The sequence below is a fragment of the Heliangelus exortis genome, chromosome 2 (assembly GCF_036169615.1).
Source record: "Heliangelus exortis chromosome 2, bHelExo1.hap1, whole genome shotgun sequence".
Classification (NCBI taxonomy): domain Eukaryota; kingdom Metazoa; phylum Chordata; class Aves; order Apodiformes; family Trochilidae; genus Heliangelus; species Heliangelus exortis.
In genome coordinates, this window is record NC_092423.1 from 50,045,602 (window position 1) to 50,063,667 (window position 18,066).

General features: G+C 35.3%; 1 protein-coding gene across 1 annotated transcript in view; it reads right to left on the reverse strand.

Annotated features, from left to right (window-relative positions):
- The window catches only part of BBS9 (Bardet-Biedl syndrome 9), a 282,566-nt gene that overhangs the window by 191,761 nt on the left and 72,739 nt on the right, over positions 1–18,066 (reverse strand). The gene's annotated exons all lie outside the window — the stretch shown is intronic.

The following is an 18,066-nucleotide window of genomic DNA, read 5'->3' on the forward strand; positions in this document are numbered from 1 at the left end:
TAAAGATCATAAATACCCCCTACAAGCTGCAGTGCCTGGAAAAGTAAAAACTTAGCCTGCAAAGGGTCAGGTGTGGTGGTAACAAAGACAGCTCTGTATTCCAGAGCCCTGAATCTCTCCTCTTTCTCTGCATGCAGCTCATGTGCTAAGTAAGCTCAGGGACATATCGTTTGTATCATCATTGAATCAAAAAAAGCACAGGCACATCATATTCTCTTCAACCTATCACTCTACCTGCTCTTTTCCTCACCTAAAAAACCAAAAAAAACCAAAAACAAAAAAAAAAAAAAAAACCAAAAAAAAACCAAAAAAAACCCCACAAACAAAAAAAAAAAAAAAAAACCAAAACCAAAAAAAAAAAACCAACTGTGAGCGTGCCACTATCTTAACTTACTTCCCACTTGCTGAACTTTTAGAACCTTCATTCCACTTCTTACACAAAGTGGCTCTCAACGATTAATGAATATATTAATTTCAGAACCAACCCACTGACACCCATCATGACAATTCTCATCCCAAAGTCTCTCAATCCAAAGGGCTTTTATGACTATCTTCTGGTTCATTTATTATTACTAAAACTTTTCAGTGACACCTCTACCTCGGCCATCTGTAAACTCTGCAAGTTTTTCAAATTGTGATATCAGATCTTCCAGGGTCTCCCTAGCACAATTCATGAGGCAATATAAATAAAAATAATGCAAACACAAAATATAAATATATCTCTATATATTTATATGCAAATACAAAAATATATTTTTTATATTTTGTAAATACAAAATATAAATAGAGCTACCTATGCAGAAATTTCACTCAGCTGGCAGGTACACAGCAGGGTCTATCAGAAGGCAAGGCTAGAGGCTGGCTCCTGCCAATTTGAAATACCCCTTTTTTATAGGGTTAAAGCAGTGCTTCCACAGAACAATGAAATACTGTTTGCTAAATTTATCTAAACAATTTCTTTTCTAACTTTATTTATGCTATATTCAAAATAGCAGGCAAAAAAAAATTAATAAACAAAATGATCAGGGTTAAGGCACCCATTATTTTTTTATAAGGACAGAGAAATACTATATTAGATTGTAAAATTTTTGAGGCAATTCTTGGTATTTTAAGTTTGGACTGCCTGCAGAGAAGCATTCCAACTTGAGCATGACCACAATGTGCTACCACAAAAGAAATGTTAAGATAGGGAATACTGTAGGGCAGCTCTAAAATTACTCACTGTGACATGTCCCGCACTATTCTGAGAGAATTTTAAACTTATTTGTTGACCACTTTATTTTTTATTTAGTTTAGTTTCTTTAGTTTTCTTTTTTTCTTCAGATTACCAAGATAAACAATGTGCTCTGTAAAATCAAGCATTTTCACACAAGTTACCAATCACATTTTCTCATTAGTGAGTGATCTTGAATGTATTCTCTGTCTTCTTGTAAATACAGTCTTCACAAAGCTGAGGCAAGAAAAATACAAGATTAGCTCTTCATTCTTGCTCTGTTAAGATTTTTTTTGTTATGGGAAAGGTCAGTAACTAATTCCCTTCAGACTGAGACAGATTCAAAAATTTAAACACAAACCAGTGTTAGAAAAGCCAGTAAATGAACCCAGAAACTTCTTGTGTAACAGCTTTCCTAAATATCTCCATGTTCTTATCACTCTGACCTCCATTCTTATCCAAGGATGTTAGAGTTGTTTAACTCAAAACTTGATTAGGATTTGGTGTACTGAAATGGCAATATCTTCAGGGGGAGGAGCGGGGAGGAAAAAGAAAAAAAATTACTCTGTGCTCTCATAGTATGCAATGCACAGGGTGCCTTGAGCCTAACTGGAAACTATAGGCAGTCCAGAAATTTAGAGTTACTTCACATTGCATTAAAAATCCTGATGAGAACCAAACCCAGGCATCTTCAACTTAAACAGGCACTTTCTTTTGCTGCCATCTGAGAAATCCAAGGTTACAGTAGAAGAAAATCATTCAGCATAAATCAGAGTCTGTTACCACCAGCTGCTAGATTGAAAGAAAATGGGAAAATGGGGGAACTGCTGGTTGCAGCTGACTGTAATGCTGGAACAGCCTCCTAAAAGCCTGCTCTGATTTCTCTCCAAACATCCCTAACCCTCCAGCATGGCAACATGAGTTTCTCCATAGGTTACTTCTCTCACTGTGCCTGGGGAATAGTCCACATCTGACCAGAGAGGAGGAGGAAGGGACTAAAGCAACATCCCATACTTCTACCTACAAAGGTGTCAGGGAAGTGCCACTTGTCTCAAGAGGAAAAAGGACCCACTGAAGCATGGGAGGACATACTGTGGAGATGATGGATCTCCAGTGCCCATAAATGAGTGGATGGGGATCCTAGACTCACTTCTCCTGCCTCTCATTTTAACTGTTCATGTTGATTAATGAGCTAAGAATGAACTTGTCTGGGAACATATCCCACTGTAACTTTGGCAGTGCAAGACATTTTGAAACCCAGGATCAGGAGGACCAGGGGATCAGGCTGCAACCCAAATAGTGAAAACTTAAGCCTGCTTAGGGCTTGAAATCCAGATTGTGACATGGGAACAACACTAGAAACTATTAGTAAAGACGTGTGGCTTGATTCAAATTATATAAATTTTAGCAGATGGGTTAAGAAAAACTGCATTCCTTTGAGATTTCTTCAGAAATATTTTACATATCCATTTTAATTTTTGATCTCTGAATACACTCACTTTTTCCTTAGCTAAACATGTAGCTCTCGCACTCATTCATTTACTTTAAGACTATGTTTCTTCTTTTCAGCTTCTGAAAAGAACTATTAGCTTTAGTGTCATGAAAACTCTATACTTCTAGGTCATCTTTTCCCTATTCTTTTCCATTGTTAATATCTAGCAAAAGTATGCCTATATGAAGAAAAAAAATTTTAAAGTGAGTTTAGACATTCAGATATATAAGGAAAATGCAAGAATCCTTCTACATCACTGGGAATTTTCTCCAGCATTGTACTAGAAGATTGATTCAAATTGTCTACCTTATCCAGAAACAAATGTTTGTACACTACTCTTATTTAAATTGTGGGGGGTCAAGGTAACTCCATTATCTTTTCTTGATGGTGTAATTTCAGTTCAGAAGACTACAGAAAGTTTTCATATGTTATGGTGAAAAGTCAACCAAAAAAAGCAACCAAAAAAATAAGCCTTGCTAACTTCTAAGCAATCAAGCAGCAGGAAAAAAAAAAACAAAACTTTATTAGCTAAAATTATAAAAAGCCAAGGAAAAAAGCTAATACCTTAAGTGAGGGGAAGAAAGTAAAAAATCCTGAACTGTAATCTGAACTCTTCCACCAGATTGCAGTCGAGTCTCAGATAAATTATGAACCAGTAGCATTTGGCTACCTACAATTCAAAGTTCTACTTACAGCTACCATGAATGCTTAAGAGATTTTGGGCGTCACTTATTCACTATATATTAACATTTCTTTAACAGTTATTTTCCTCGTAGATTCTACTGATGTCTCAGAGTTGCAAAAGGAAAACCTGAAGAACTTAACCACAATCTTCTTAAGCAGTTCCTCAATAATTTATTCAGTATTTGACTATTTGAGCACTTTATCTAAGTCTTTCCTTTCACAGTTTCCCAGCCCATGACAGGAAAGCCAAACATATTTACATTATTTGTGTTTTGCTGCTCTCTGCTGGAACAAACAACTTTTCAACCAAAAGCCACATTGGAATGCAAAAGTTAATAATTTGCAGATACAAAAGTCCAGAAATCTTATTTTTTGTAAAGATGTACTCTTTTGAAACACATTTTTTTCAAATGAGAATTTAGAAATTTAAATCCATACTTATTTGACCTCATAAAGTATCCTATTTTCAAAGATGAAGGCACTGCAAAACTCGGGGGCTGAACAACATTAAATAGGGCTCCCTACCACTCAGAATAAAAATACAAAAAATTAAATACTTCCATAAGGCACCAAAAGGCCTCTTGAAACAGACTGAAAGAGTACAGACATGAGTGCATCATTTTAACAATCCTTCACTTAATAAACACTATTTTTAAAAAAGCAATGTATGCACAGAAACTTAACCCCTTCCACTTGATCCTTGATCAAAATTTGAAAAAAATAAGAAACAACATAGGTTATTATTGCTTTCACACAAAATAAGAAAAGACTTTGAACATCTTTTTTAAAATTAAAGAATTTAAATTACCGCAAAATTTGACATTTAATGAAAGCTTTAAATTTACAGTCCCATTTGTTTCATTAAAAAATGAAGAAACTTACCTGGGCAAGAGAACAAACCTCAGCTTAACAGGCAGATCTGTTAACTCCTATGATAATTCATTCTGGCTGAGGATTTGCTCCAGAATCACCCAAACATGATACACAAATTAAATGTGACCTCCTGCTAGAAAACTACACCTGTGATCAAAACGAAGGGTAAACTCCACTACACTGACCATAAGTGTAAATAAAAAAGCCACACTGACAAAAAAACTCCAACCAACCAGAAAAGAATTTGAAGAGGAAGTAAATAATATGGATTCAACAGAACAGAAATGTCACAGGTTTGTTCTAGCAGTCTTCTGAGGGCAAGGAGAAAAAGCTTTAGCTTTTAGGCCTGTTGTGGGAGTTGCAAATACAGACGCTGGCACCAGTCCCAGAACACAAGGCATACTTTTCAATTTTTACTAATACCTGCTAAAATTGTATCTTGGCATCTTTGCTTTGAAGGAAAATTAAGGAATGACTCTTCTTAATGCTTTGTAATCCATATAAAGCTCAGTCTTCTCAGAGAAAGGTTTCCACAGAATTTATTTTATTATTTTTTTAAGAACAACAGGGCCTCTCAGGTAGTCATTGCCTTTACAGATTGCCTTGCTGAATTCACAACCAAGAATAAATTCAATCAATAATCACATAAACCTTGACATGAATAGTGAAGTAATGGTATCAGAGCTTACAGATATAGAATGTGCAAACAGTAACATAGGAAACAATACATGAAAGTAAGTGTTTAGAGAAACTCTCTAATCAAAGGTTGAAGTACTTAGCCTAAAATAGAATGGAGCAACCAGTTTCTCTGTAAATGCACTGCTGGTAGTCCCCCCAGCAATAACTTTGAAAAAGTTTAATTAAATACAGTTCAGAAATAAAAAATGTTTTTTATAGGAATGAATTTATACACTGCTCCATATATCAGTTTCCCACAGAAAAAAAAGAAAAACACGTGAGCAAGTTGAAGGCTTGTATCAATGTGTATTTCTCCAGTTGTCTCTGGTGTCTTTGTTAAAATTAAAAGTTCAAGGATATGATGATAAAAATCTGAGAGAGAGCTGTACTTCAAATTGTAACCACACAATTTTTATTTGGTAAAGTAATAAAACACACTAGAAGAATGGGTGAAGGAACTTCTTGGGCTTCCAAAAAAAAAAAAAAAAAAAAAAAAAACACCACTCTACATAAGAAGGGCATCATATGAAGGGCATCATTTCACATTGTGAAATTTTTAAAATTATAAACTACAATCTCTTCTTTGCATGTTTTTATCCAAAAAGCAAAGCAGCAAAAGCTAAAGCAAAATAAAAATGCAAAAACACAATCTAGTAGACACTGAAGATTAAGTCAACTTGCAAATTGTTCAGAACTTCATCTGTAATTTCTGCATATATTAAAATAAAAAAAAAATAAAACCAAACAACAGAAGACATGACCTTTAAATTTGTCAGAAAAGACAATTGAGCAAAAGTTTTAATGAACCATATTCCTTGTGATTAAGATCAAACAACAAGCTTCTTCCCAAAAGGCAGTAAATATTATCAGATAGCTATTAGTAGCTAACAAGTAATCTGTTTCATATTTGTTTCCACAATAAAAAAAGAAACGACTTTATCAGATGCTCATAAAAACTAAAAGGAATAAAAGTAGCTAGAAGACACAGAACATACTGAAACAAGTCTTTTTGAAACTATTAATTTTAAGACAGAGTTTCTACTGCCTGTTGGAATGCTACAGACAGCTGGTGCACAAGGAAATGTTCATAGGGTGAAAGGAGAAAAATAAGGAAAATATTAAAAATTTACTTTTTGTCCAGCAAAGCAGGTAATTTTCTCAATACTCTGAAACCCCATTCAAATTAAAACAGAGGCAAGGACTACTGTTTTCTTTAACATGACAAATCTAATTAGCTAGCAAATATTTAACCAATAGCTAGAGGTTGCTCTTTAAGTGCTAAATAATGAGATGTAATTAAGGTAGCAAAGGGAAAAGGTTACTAATTTAGGGCATTTCTATGGCCTAGTGTTTAAATTATAGGCTTTATACAAAAGGCATGGGCCAATGCACAAGAAAAAAAAATCCCATTTTAATGGAATGCAGAACAAATTAACATTTTAACATTATAATACTACTCAATTGTATAATGGGATTTTGCTAAGTGTCACAGAACAGAAAATAAAAGTAACACTCTGAGGTATGCTTGTTAACCTCTTCAAGCTAAATATATTATGAGTCTACTGACAGCAGTAAATAGACACATTGTAACATGAAAGACTCTGAATTCAAAGGCCTTTAATAGGTGTTGCTTTTTCTAAGGAGATTGGCCTTAAGAGTATAAACAACGAGAAAGATAAAAATTGTTATCCATACCAACTATTTTCAAATTTCCTAAAGGGAAATTAAATGATTGCTTTAAAAATACCATTTTAAAAAATCCATTTCCTGTGATATATTATGTCGTTTTCTCCACTTCTCCTTCCCATGTTACAGGGATTTAGCCTAGCAAATATAGTCTACAGCACCCGCTATACAAGGTTTTCTTGGTGGAACAAAAGGCTTTTTGGAAAAGTAAGAACTGCAGTTATCACAGTCAAAATCTGCCATCTCGATATTTCATCATCATGGTTGTCCACCCAACAAGAGACTCAAACGAAGACTTAAAATTAAGCTGTCTAAATAATACCCAAACGGTTTCCATAACAAATTGCCAATATTAAAAACAGGAAATTGGCAGCCACAAAGTTTTGTCAAAGAATCCAAAGCCAGAAGAATGGGCAGAACATTTCTCTTTAACAAATGCCTTAAAATAATACCTCCGTAGTTACGAAACTCATCGTTACTGTCCTTTTATTTCCTGACTTCTGACTCCCTCGTTCATTACACCAACTTCTCCTGTATTAACCAACTTTTTCCTTTTCATACTGGTTTAAATTATCCACAGCAGAATAATTAAAGACTTCGCAATGTGGAAATACCTGCTGTGTGGAAGTTAGTAGTTAAGCACAACTGAAACATAAAATAGACCTGTTGAAATGCCAACTGGCAAGAAGAAACGGAGAAGAAAGTTCTTCTCATTTTTGTTTTTGTCGATTTAAAGATTTAACCAACAGTTTAGGTCCAACAAAAAGTGCACCTTTTATTAAAAATATCTAAATTTGGAGAATGACCCAACAAGTTACATTTTTCCTCAAAGAGGCAGTGGCTAGAGCAGGAGCCTGAGCTGACTGCAAGGAACATATACATAAATGTATTATTTTTTTTAATAAAGTCTCTATACTCTCTTTGATATTTTTTTTTCTTCAGGAATCCATAGTCCACTGTACCAGCCTCTGGCAAGTAATGCCAAAAAGAATTCTAACTCAGCTGATCAGCAGTGTGCAGCAAATACCTAAGCAGTATTAGATGTACTGAGCAGAGTGGGGGACTGATGACTGACATCTGTTCCCACCTCTGACTTGGACCTACATGGTAAACCACTGGCCTGTAAAAGTCATTTTGTGACAGCCAGTCAGCAGTGACTAAATTAAATGTCACACCTGTAAGAGTATCCAAGATCAACAAACAGTGATTTAGATGCTCATTCCCAATATATTAATGAAAAGAAGTAGTTGTAGAGACTGATGTAAAATTATTTTAGTTTAAGTTAGCAGGAAAAATTTGGTGTTGCTGGGTTTGCAATATATATAAAATAGTAACCAAATCCAATTCAAAACCCAACTCATACAAAGACCTGCAAGCATCACGTTAATTTCATCCTTGAATATTTCTGGTTTTTGGGCTGGGGGAGGAATGAAGAAAATTTATTTTGGTTTAAATCAGAGTTTGGCATAAAGTCCTATGAAATTACATAACTTATTTAGCTCTTCCCCCTTTTATTTTGTTGTTGGTATAAATAAGGCAACACAAACCCAGGCATTTCACTGAGCATGAGAATAAAAGTCTCAAATATATATATTCAGCATAAAATGGAAACCAACATATACTTGCTAACCAACCTCAATGCAAAAAAATTAACATCTACTGCACAAAGAAATCAGTATCATTTATTGTGAGCTTTCACAGAAAGTGATCTAGGTCAATACTTGTCCTGGTTTGGGCCAGGATAAAGGTGATTTTCTGTCTTGTATTTTTGCTTTTAGCTAAGTCTCTTGTAAGTAGCTGCACTTGCTGAAATTAACAGCAAGTTTCTCAGTCAGTGTCTGCTTCCAGGACTGACAATGCTCAATGTTTACAGTTACTGCTAGAGACTGGTGTGCAGAGCCAAGGGCACTGCTCAGCTCTGAGGGAAACAAAGAGGTCTCACCTGCATCCCTCCTTTGGGGAGGAACGGACAAGATGGATGCCAGAACTGACCAAACAGAGTATTCCATCCCGTATACGTCACCCTCAGTATAAATTTGAGGGATCACGAGGGCCAAGCCAGATTTCCTGATTTCCAGCTTCCGGCTGCCTGCCCTTCCTGCCTTTCCTGCTTCCATTCCTTCACCCCGGCATCCTGGAAGGATCCCGTCCGTTCCTCTGCCTGTGGTCCTGATCCGTGCCAGCCCATATCTGTGTGTTCCTGCCTCCAGTTCCCGACTGCTGCCGACTCCAGGAGTCCAGCCTGGACTTTCCCAGGGCTGCCCTGCAGCCTCAGTGGTGACGTGAGAGCTATTGGGGGAGAGGGGGGAGGAATGTAGTATCCATTTTTTTGTATATTTGTATATATTTTGTAATTTTTCCTATTTATCATTACTGTTTCATTAAAGTTGTGTAGTTTAGTTTCCAACCCATAAGTCTCTCTCCCTTCTTCTCTCTCCTTTCTTATCAGGGAGAAGAGAGAGATTAACAGAGAGTCTGTTACTCGGTTTAATTGCCGGGCCAGTGTTAAACCGTGACAATACTACTTCAGCTGCTTGAAGGAACAGCACCCATGTACACATGTACAAGTATAGGAGCCACCCAAAATCAAACTATTAAAATTACATCAGAAGCCACAAAAAACGTATTCGGTACGGCACAGAGAAATTAACCAAAACTGATAATAATATACACTTAATTCATCACATCTGGACCACTCAATTAAAAGGAGCAGTTTCACAAAGATCATGTATCTAAACTCAAAGTGATCACTGTATCTTCCACCACATATGCTCACTAGTTGTTCTTAGTTAATAGCTTTCCAGCCTCAAATGCCTTTGTGCTGCAGAGCTGACACAGAAAGCTTTCTATGAGAAATGAAATAATAGCGTTTTCCATCCTTCTATGAAGATGCTATAAATTTTGCAATGGAAGTTCTGATTACACTACTGCATAGCACATCCACTCTCCTATGAAGTACATTTCTCAAAGTGAAAGAGCCTGTCAATGATTTAAGCTTCAGCAGAGGTATCTGATATTTCAGATTGCCAGATAGGACAATTCTTTCAAAGAAATAAAACTTATCAGTATTCTTTCTTTGGTGAATTGTAGCCGAAGAGCTGCATTTTTCCTCATTCAAATGCACACAAGTTCTTTCCATCCCTACCAGAATCCATCAAATACAGTCTGGTGAGCTCACGCTAGGCTGAGGATACAAGATCTACCACTACAAATGATGTTCATTTTTACCCTTCAAAAAGGCATTAGCCAATGAAAAAAATGCCACAAGTGACAAAGAACAGTTACGTCACAATAAAGTGACAGAAACCACTTCCTGCCATTGCCTCTATACACCAGAGGGTAGAATCTGGCTGTACCTCTGAGGGCTGCAAAGCTTTGGGAATCCTCCGACAGGTCACATGGGTGCAACAGCTCTGGAGTAGAAACCATATCCAGGGTGGAGTGGGGAGGAAAAAAATACATAATAAAATAACACCTCTGGTCCTTTAGTGATTTGCATCTAGCAGTGGGTGTTCAAACCTGGCTCAAGGGGAGTAATTCAGAAGATAAGGCTGTATGACACAGCACAGAGTAGCTGAAGCTCTCCTTTGTCAACAGTGGGAAAGGCCAGACTGAACAAAGTCCAGCAGAATCCCAGTTGAGGTGCTTCCTGCAATATCTACACACAAAAGGATATTCTGTTTCCAGACTTTTTCTCCTGTGGTGGCTGTATTGTTTCCAGCTTTTACATGCATCTAACGAAACAAACAATAAAAAAAAATATGGAAACTGAAGATACGAACAATTTTATCAATTTGTCCCACAAACTGGCTGACCTGAAGTAAAGAAAGACTGTCCCACACTGTAGCAAGTAATCGCTACCACAGATCAAAATACAGAAGGGTTGTGCCAGGAATCCTAACATATGCTTCCCAAGCACAGCTAACTACTTTCAGACATTTTTATAATACGTCTTCTAATAAAAGGGGTTTGATGACATTGTAAGTATTCCACTGTTAAAGCTAAATAAGTCTTAGGGAAAGAGAAACATAACACTATTTGAACACCAGTAAAAAAAGACTTTTAATTATATGTAATAGCAAATAAGCTACTTTTAGTGGCTATGAAAAAACTACGTTTAGTAGAAGCAGCAATAAAACAAGAGAAGTTAAATATAGCTCCTCCAAAGAACAGCATATTTATTCAAGCCAAAAAGAGCTAGTTTATACTATGGGTGTAGTTCTACTGACATTATCTGGGGAAAATGACTATTACAGGAATGGGTGTGATATATAGCCTTTGAGTCATGCATGATAAACCCTAATGGTTTTGCTTTGAGGTAAAAGTCCTGACTAATCAAGTAATGAATCATTCCCAAAATGTAGAGTTCCTGAGGCCATGTGTGTCATGTGGACTCTAGAGAGAATACTCAGTCATTAATGATCACTTTTGAGATTTTTATCAACCAATTAATAAGCAAGGAAGGGAGTTAAGGGGCTCGAACAAAGAGTTAATGGACCTTTAATGGCATTCCATGTGTTTTAGTGAATAGAACATAATGAATTTTACTTGCAACTGACCACAAACCAGCAACAGATGAAATGCTCCCCACATTGCAAGTGTTAAAATAATACGAGGAACATTACTTTTGTTTTCAAAAGATTAGAAAATTATATTTATCTTAAAAATTGTAACATGGACACTTTTTTTGTATCACACCCATGTAGTACACTGTAGATTGGAAATAGACACTAGCTTCCTAAATCAGTAGATGGATATAAGGCAAGGAGAGAAATGAAATTTTTTTTTTTCTTTAGTAGATCCAGTAGGTGCTGGACCTGTTAGCATCAACTATCATGGAAGTAAAATTTGGCTCTGAAGATATACAGTTCTTAAGACATTCAGGAACAATTCTGAAGACTAAAATGAAGAGATGATGAATTATATATACATATATATAGGCTTGTACATAAATAAGTACTTTGGTACTTCTGCCTATAAACTACCTGCACCTAAGGATAGCAAAGGCATTTGCCTTTGATAAATTCATTTTTCTGGTGAAATGATTGTGGAAATATCAAAAGAAATTAGTTTATCTAACAGGATTACTAACCTAGAGTATTTCCAATTCTCTAAAATGAAAAAAAAATGCCTATAAGCAAGCCAGTTCTACCTGTTGAGTCTGTAGCCAAGTCCTGTAAGTAGGAGACACAAAAAAACAAATGGGTGTTCTCTGATTGCTGAGGGGATCCTCTTCCGAGAGCAGAGAAAAATGTGAAAGGAGGGAATGAGATTGTGCTTCCTTTCAAAAGCAGAGACAGCATCCAAATCTCTTCCTGAAGAGATGAAAGTACGTTAAAAACTTCTAATCAGGGTAGCTCTGTTTTTCCACACAACTGTATTTTTCACGTTAACAACAAAACACATTAACATATAAAATTTTTTTCAAATACCTGAACTATAATTTACTCTAAAAGTTAAATATGCATACCTTCAGCAGACTAGAAATTTAGGATCATGGAAAAGCTGTCATGAATTTGAGTTAAGTGGACTCCAGGAAACTGACCAAGGGCAATACCAGATAAAAGATTGAACAAGAGCACATGCCTGGGGTCCAATGGAGAGCACCTGAAACCCTGCTAGTCACAGAATCCAAGACCACAGCAAAAGGTTAGAACAGGACAGAAGGGAAAAGTGTGGACAGGAATAAAATTGTTCCACGCCAACTGCAAGACAGAGACTGTGAGCCATCTCCAACTGATAGCCACATAAGTATTTTAGTAAAATGCTATGAAGAAGGGGTATTGGTACATTTTTCTTGGCCAACTCTAACACAGCTACAAAGCTTCCAGATGGCAACACATTCACATTTGGCAAAGTAGATGTGTGGTAATGTCCCCAGGCATAAAGACAAGGCCTTAAGCACTGCGCCAGAACTCCACGTCTTAAAAACCATTCTCTTTAGAATAATGGTGGTTTAAATTTACTAAGGATTTGTTCTGAAAGGTGATCCAAACTGTTTGACAAGGAAAAAAAATATTTACATTTTGTGTAAAAAAAATATTGTGTAAAAAAATATTGTGTAAAAAATATTGTGTAAAAAAATATTGTGTAAAAAAAATACTTACATTTGTGAACTGTTAATAGGAATATTGGTTTCTACTCGCAGTGCTGGGAATCATAGCATTCAACAGTTACAATTCAGGATCAAGCAGTTTTCTCAATCAATATAATGATTTACATGATTTATTTTTTCTGTAGTTTCAAATACTATGAAATGAACAACAAGTGGCACACAGCATTCTAGTATACTCAGAATACTGCTTGAAATGGTTTCAACACTCTTACTTGAACACAAACCACAATGAAAGAGAGATGTAACATGCATGATGAACAGCATTAGGGTGACAATTACTCACAAGTGTCTTGCTGGTCAGATGCGCTCAAAGGGATTCTAAGATCCTTTAAATTCTGTCCCAAACTCAGATTAATTACACATTCTACTGAAACCTCAAGAAACAAATATTCAGTGCACTTCCCATGGCATCCCAAATGATGTCCACAGATACTAAAGATTTACATTTTCTCCATATATTTAACTTTGAAAGTTTTTTGTATCACAGTCTTCTCTTTTTGGATGCTCTTCTGAAAACAGGCATTTAGTTAATTAAAACTTTAACATGAGTTGAATGCTCTTTTTGGGTGTGTATTTTAGAGTAAACTTCAACAAAGCTTCAAGTCAGATCCTACTTGCGTTAATCAGGTGCTGCTCTAAAAATCTTCTCTTTCTTTGGGAGAAACAGTGCTACAAAGTTGGCTCTAGATCTGATTATTTAAATGTCAGCCTTCAAGACTACAATCTTGGGAAGACTAGATCATGAAGTATGGTTATGCAGTGTCACGTAGACAATCACATGGGACTGAAGGGCTCCAAAAGGATAGGATGAAAGAAAAGTTAAACATAAACAAAGAAAAAATATAGGGACACCAAAATACCAATCCTGTGCTGTGTCATGAAACTGTAAGACAGTCTTAAGTTTGGGGAGTTGGCATTAATTCATAGCCTAATTGCTTAAGTTATATTTTAAATTATGAAATAGTCCATTTTCTGTTTAAATTACACCATAAACAGTAGGCTAATGAAGCCCATAAAGTTCTGAAAATATCAGAAGCATCTTTCTTCAAAACTTAAAAACTGAAAGAGAGGAAATTTACTGTGACATTACTAATTAAAAGCACCATTGCATTAATTTACACACATTTTACTTCCAAATCCTTTGTTAAACTCATCTGTTTCTCCAGAAGTCTCTACTGAATGCTCAAGGTCCCAAACTAACATCCAGAACTGTAGGTGAGGGAAAACTTGAATAAAAAAATTTTTGGAAAAAGAGATACACTTACAAACAGATAAAGGTCTCTCAGTTACAGACAAAAAAATCCTACATATTTTACTAACAAGAATTAAAATGGATCCAGCTGATGGAATTGATTTCTTTATTCTGAATGAGAAGTCATGGCGTTTCTACTTGGAAGCAATTGTGGTTTTGACCACTTCTTACAGACTGATGGTGAAATACAACATTTATTTTCTAGTGTTGCTAGCTACACGACCAGGATAGCTGGCTGTGCTAGCTGTATGAAAGGGATATACAGAGAAGGGAAAGCAGATGATGGAGATTACACTGAAGAAACTCTGTAAGAATTAGATTTGTTCCTATTTCCCTTTAAGCCTATGAGCACCTCCTGAAATCTGAAAGAGTGTTTTAATATTTATCCCCTTGCTCCAAACAGTTTTTAAGTGAAAATTCCTATGCATGTGAATCTCTTCAAGCTGCAACACATACGCAGAACTCACAAGAGGCAAGAACAAAACCAGCCAATAGAAATACAAACCAAATACTAAAGACAGCAGAATAAACTGGACAACTTCTGGTTGTTTACAAAGCAAGATCTGAAAATTATGTTGAATGACACTTAATTGCTGTTTACAACCAAGCATTTCTACGAGACAAGTTATTCACTAATAATATAATCATGATGACCATGGCAGAAGAGCTGAATTAGGAGAAAATAAAGGGAATAAACTTTCAAAATCAATTATTTTAAGCAGTTCTGCCTAGAAAAGTCTGTTACTAATGGCAAGACACACTCAAGTTTATAAAGTACCCAATAGAAAGAAAAACTAACATGTATCACAGTCAAAAATGAAGACCCACTGTTGTAGAATATATAATTATTAAACATACATGGCTATGTTTATGCAACTCTGCTTACCATTTATGTCAGATTTGTTTTGTCAGTCTAGTCCTAGGAGCTGTTGTGTTCAAGAACCGGGTAAGATTTCACAGTGACATGAAAATCCAGAAATTAAGTTCATCTGTGTATTTTAAAAATTAGCAGACTAGGAGGAGAAAGAAACTACTAGTATTTCTAGTAAGACAAGTGAGAGATTCCATCTTGCCAGGTTAGGTGTCTACTGCCAGCCAGCAGTAGTGCACTGGCTCGAGAGCAGATAAATCCGCAACCAACAGAGGAGGTGCTGGGGCCATGAGGAGATGTTGAGATGTCAGGATTAGAAAGCTACTGCCAAACTATGGTTTTATTTTTTCTCCCAATACGACAGAAAACACATTGTAGAGTTTAAAGATCATTAAATTACACTCTCATGCATAAACGTGTCTCTAGTGGGTGAGAATTATACCAAGTACATGCTGTTTACAACAGCTACCATAAAATTTGCTGCAATTTCATTTCATATTTGAGGTCCTTTAAACTGCAAAATATCTATACAATCTTAAATATTGCTCAATTGCTTTTAAATTTATCTAATTCAATTATTTTCTTAGACCAAGAGTCAGCAGCCTGTCAAAATGCACTGGTAAGTTTTTTTAACCAGATATCAAGAAAATAAATCATAAGAATACAAATAGCATCTACTGCAAACTGATTTTTCCCTTACTTTCATAATACGTTCCTACAAATCATTCCTAAACATCATAAGAATAGTATTGCCTTTTCCTAATATACAAAGCCACTATGTATATAATAGTTTTTGTTTTCCCTCCAAAATGAAGCACGTAAGGTCACTATTTGTTAAGTGTGACTCAAATTTGTTAATTCAAATCTACCTAGACCTAAAATATTACTTCAGAAAGACAAGTTCTAGAAGATTAAACAGGACTATAAAGCCTAACGCAAGTTTTTCATCATTGCACTCTTTCATGTCTGGTTATACATTTCTCTGTTATTGTGAAGATGAAAAGTAAGGATGAAGTTTCCTTATAATAAACCCATAACTCATTGTCACGGTTTAACAAGACAGAAAATCACCTTTATCCTGGCCCAAACCAGGACACTTATTTTATTGTCACACTAAATATATATCATGCCTTTTGGTAATCTACAAGGTACAATGATTAACACAAAAATTTAGTTCATAACTAGAAATGTGTTTTACCAGAGAATGAAATTAAGCTTCAAGAATTTTCTCTGGCTTGCATGTCTACACAACTTTTAGCTCCATATTGCACACAGCTTTTACTTGAAGTTGAAAATCAGAAACTTAATATTTACAATCTAGTTCAATTGTAAAATTTACATCAGTTCAGCTATTCACACCAGTTTGCACGTGGGCAAAGAAACTGTACTGAATAATTTTAAAATAGGTACATACCACACCTAAGCAATAAAACTACATGAGTAGAATTTTCACTATTATTTTTTATTAAAAAGGTTTTTCCCCCAAAGGCTCTTAATCAGCTGTGCAACTGTTTGGATGCAAGGAAATAAGGGAAGCAATAAGAGGCACCTTTCTATCCCCACAGAATACCATTATAGCTTCAATTTAAAAGAAAATATGCTGTTATAATATTTTTTTCTATTAAGAATGTAACTCAAATGGAGCCCAAGTTGAAATTCTTAGTTAGAAAGAATAATTAAATTACATACTAAATGGAAACTGATTCCTGTTCTAGATTAAAAGGTCTGGAACACACCATAAAACTAAAACATAGACATTTCCCTTCTGATTGCACATCCCATTGTACAAAATAACAAAACATTTCTTTGTAAGCAACAATTACTTTGGTGAAAAATAAGGGGATAAACCAATGGAAATTTTACTTCTCATAATAAAAATATTCAACTTAAGGGAGGAGATGAGATTCTCAGACAATGAAAAGAGAAGAGAAATAATTCTCTTTTCTAACTGTTGCAGTATTTTATTGTGGGATTTTTCAAGTCTATTGCATTGCAACAGTCCCTAGAACTTCTACTTCACTTATTCAGAGTTCAGTCCAAATGCTGCTGAAAAATAGTCATTCTGCTAAGAGTCTATGGAGCATGGATTATCATTCTTCACTGAATGCATTCTGGATTAGGAAAACCACTAAAAACAAACATGGAGTTCAAAAAAGACAACTTCCCAAAATAAAAGTGACAACTTGTTTCAACAGTTCTTCTGAAAAGCAGTATTGTCAAAAATACAATCATATTTATTCCAATGTCAAAAACTACACACTTAAAAGAATTTTTGGAGTGAGACTTCATACCCGTCATATTTATCCCGTCTCATTATTCCTTTACTGAAAACACACACACCATATTTTGAATACTTCAACTATTTGCATGAGACATAAATGTTCAAATAAAGACAGAGATGATACTGAATTAAAGAAAGCAAGAGCTTTTCTAATATATGAAATGCATTTCATCCACATAGCAAAGACATTAAAATCCTGCCACAGCTCTCGCTTTCTAAACAACATATTTAGCAGTCAGGTTTCTCTGGTAATTAGTATTTTACATCGGTTTTGTTCGTACTACAAACAATATCTTTTTCTTGCAAGGGGACCATAAGAAAATGACAAAGGAAATCTATGAAAAAAATGAGCTTGCCTAAGCCAAAATTTTAACAAATGTGCATCTGTCCTCAGGAAAGAAACTTTTTTCCTCAATTGCCTATCAGTTACACTAATTTTAATTCTAAAAGCTCACAACAATAATTATTAATAAAAGCATCCATCTATTTTTGGTTTTAAGAACTTAATGAAGAAAGTTTCTGCAATATGCATCTATTTAAACTACTTGATTTTGGTCATATTCTCAGAACTTATCTTTCAATTCAGCTGCATAAAAAAATATCAAGTACATCCCAGTTGCTTTTAAGCTTAAAGGCAACAGCTCTACACAGCAATAGCAGACTCAAGAGACTCTCGTCTGTTTATCTTTAGGGCTTATTTAGTCATGCCATTTCAAAGTGTTAAAGAAATCACCCATCTATCACAACAATGCCTACTATTTCTTAAAGTAACCAGAAAACCCTCACCTGCAAACATAAACTATCTCATAGTTAACTCATTCACACTGAAGACTGAAATAAAGGTAAATCCGATTCATGTCTAATCAAACATGGATAGGCAGCTTTCTCCAGTGTAAAGAAATGTTTTCTTAGAGAAAATAT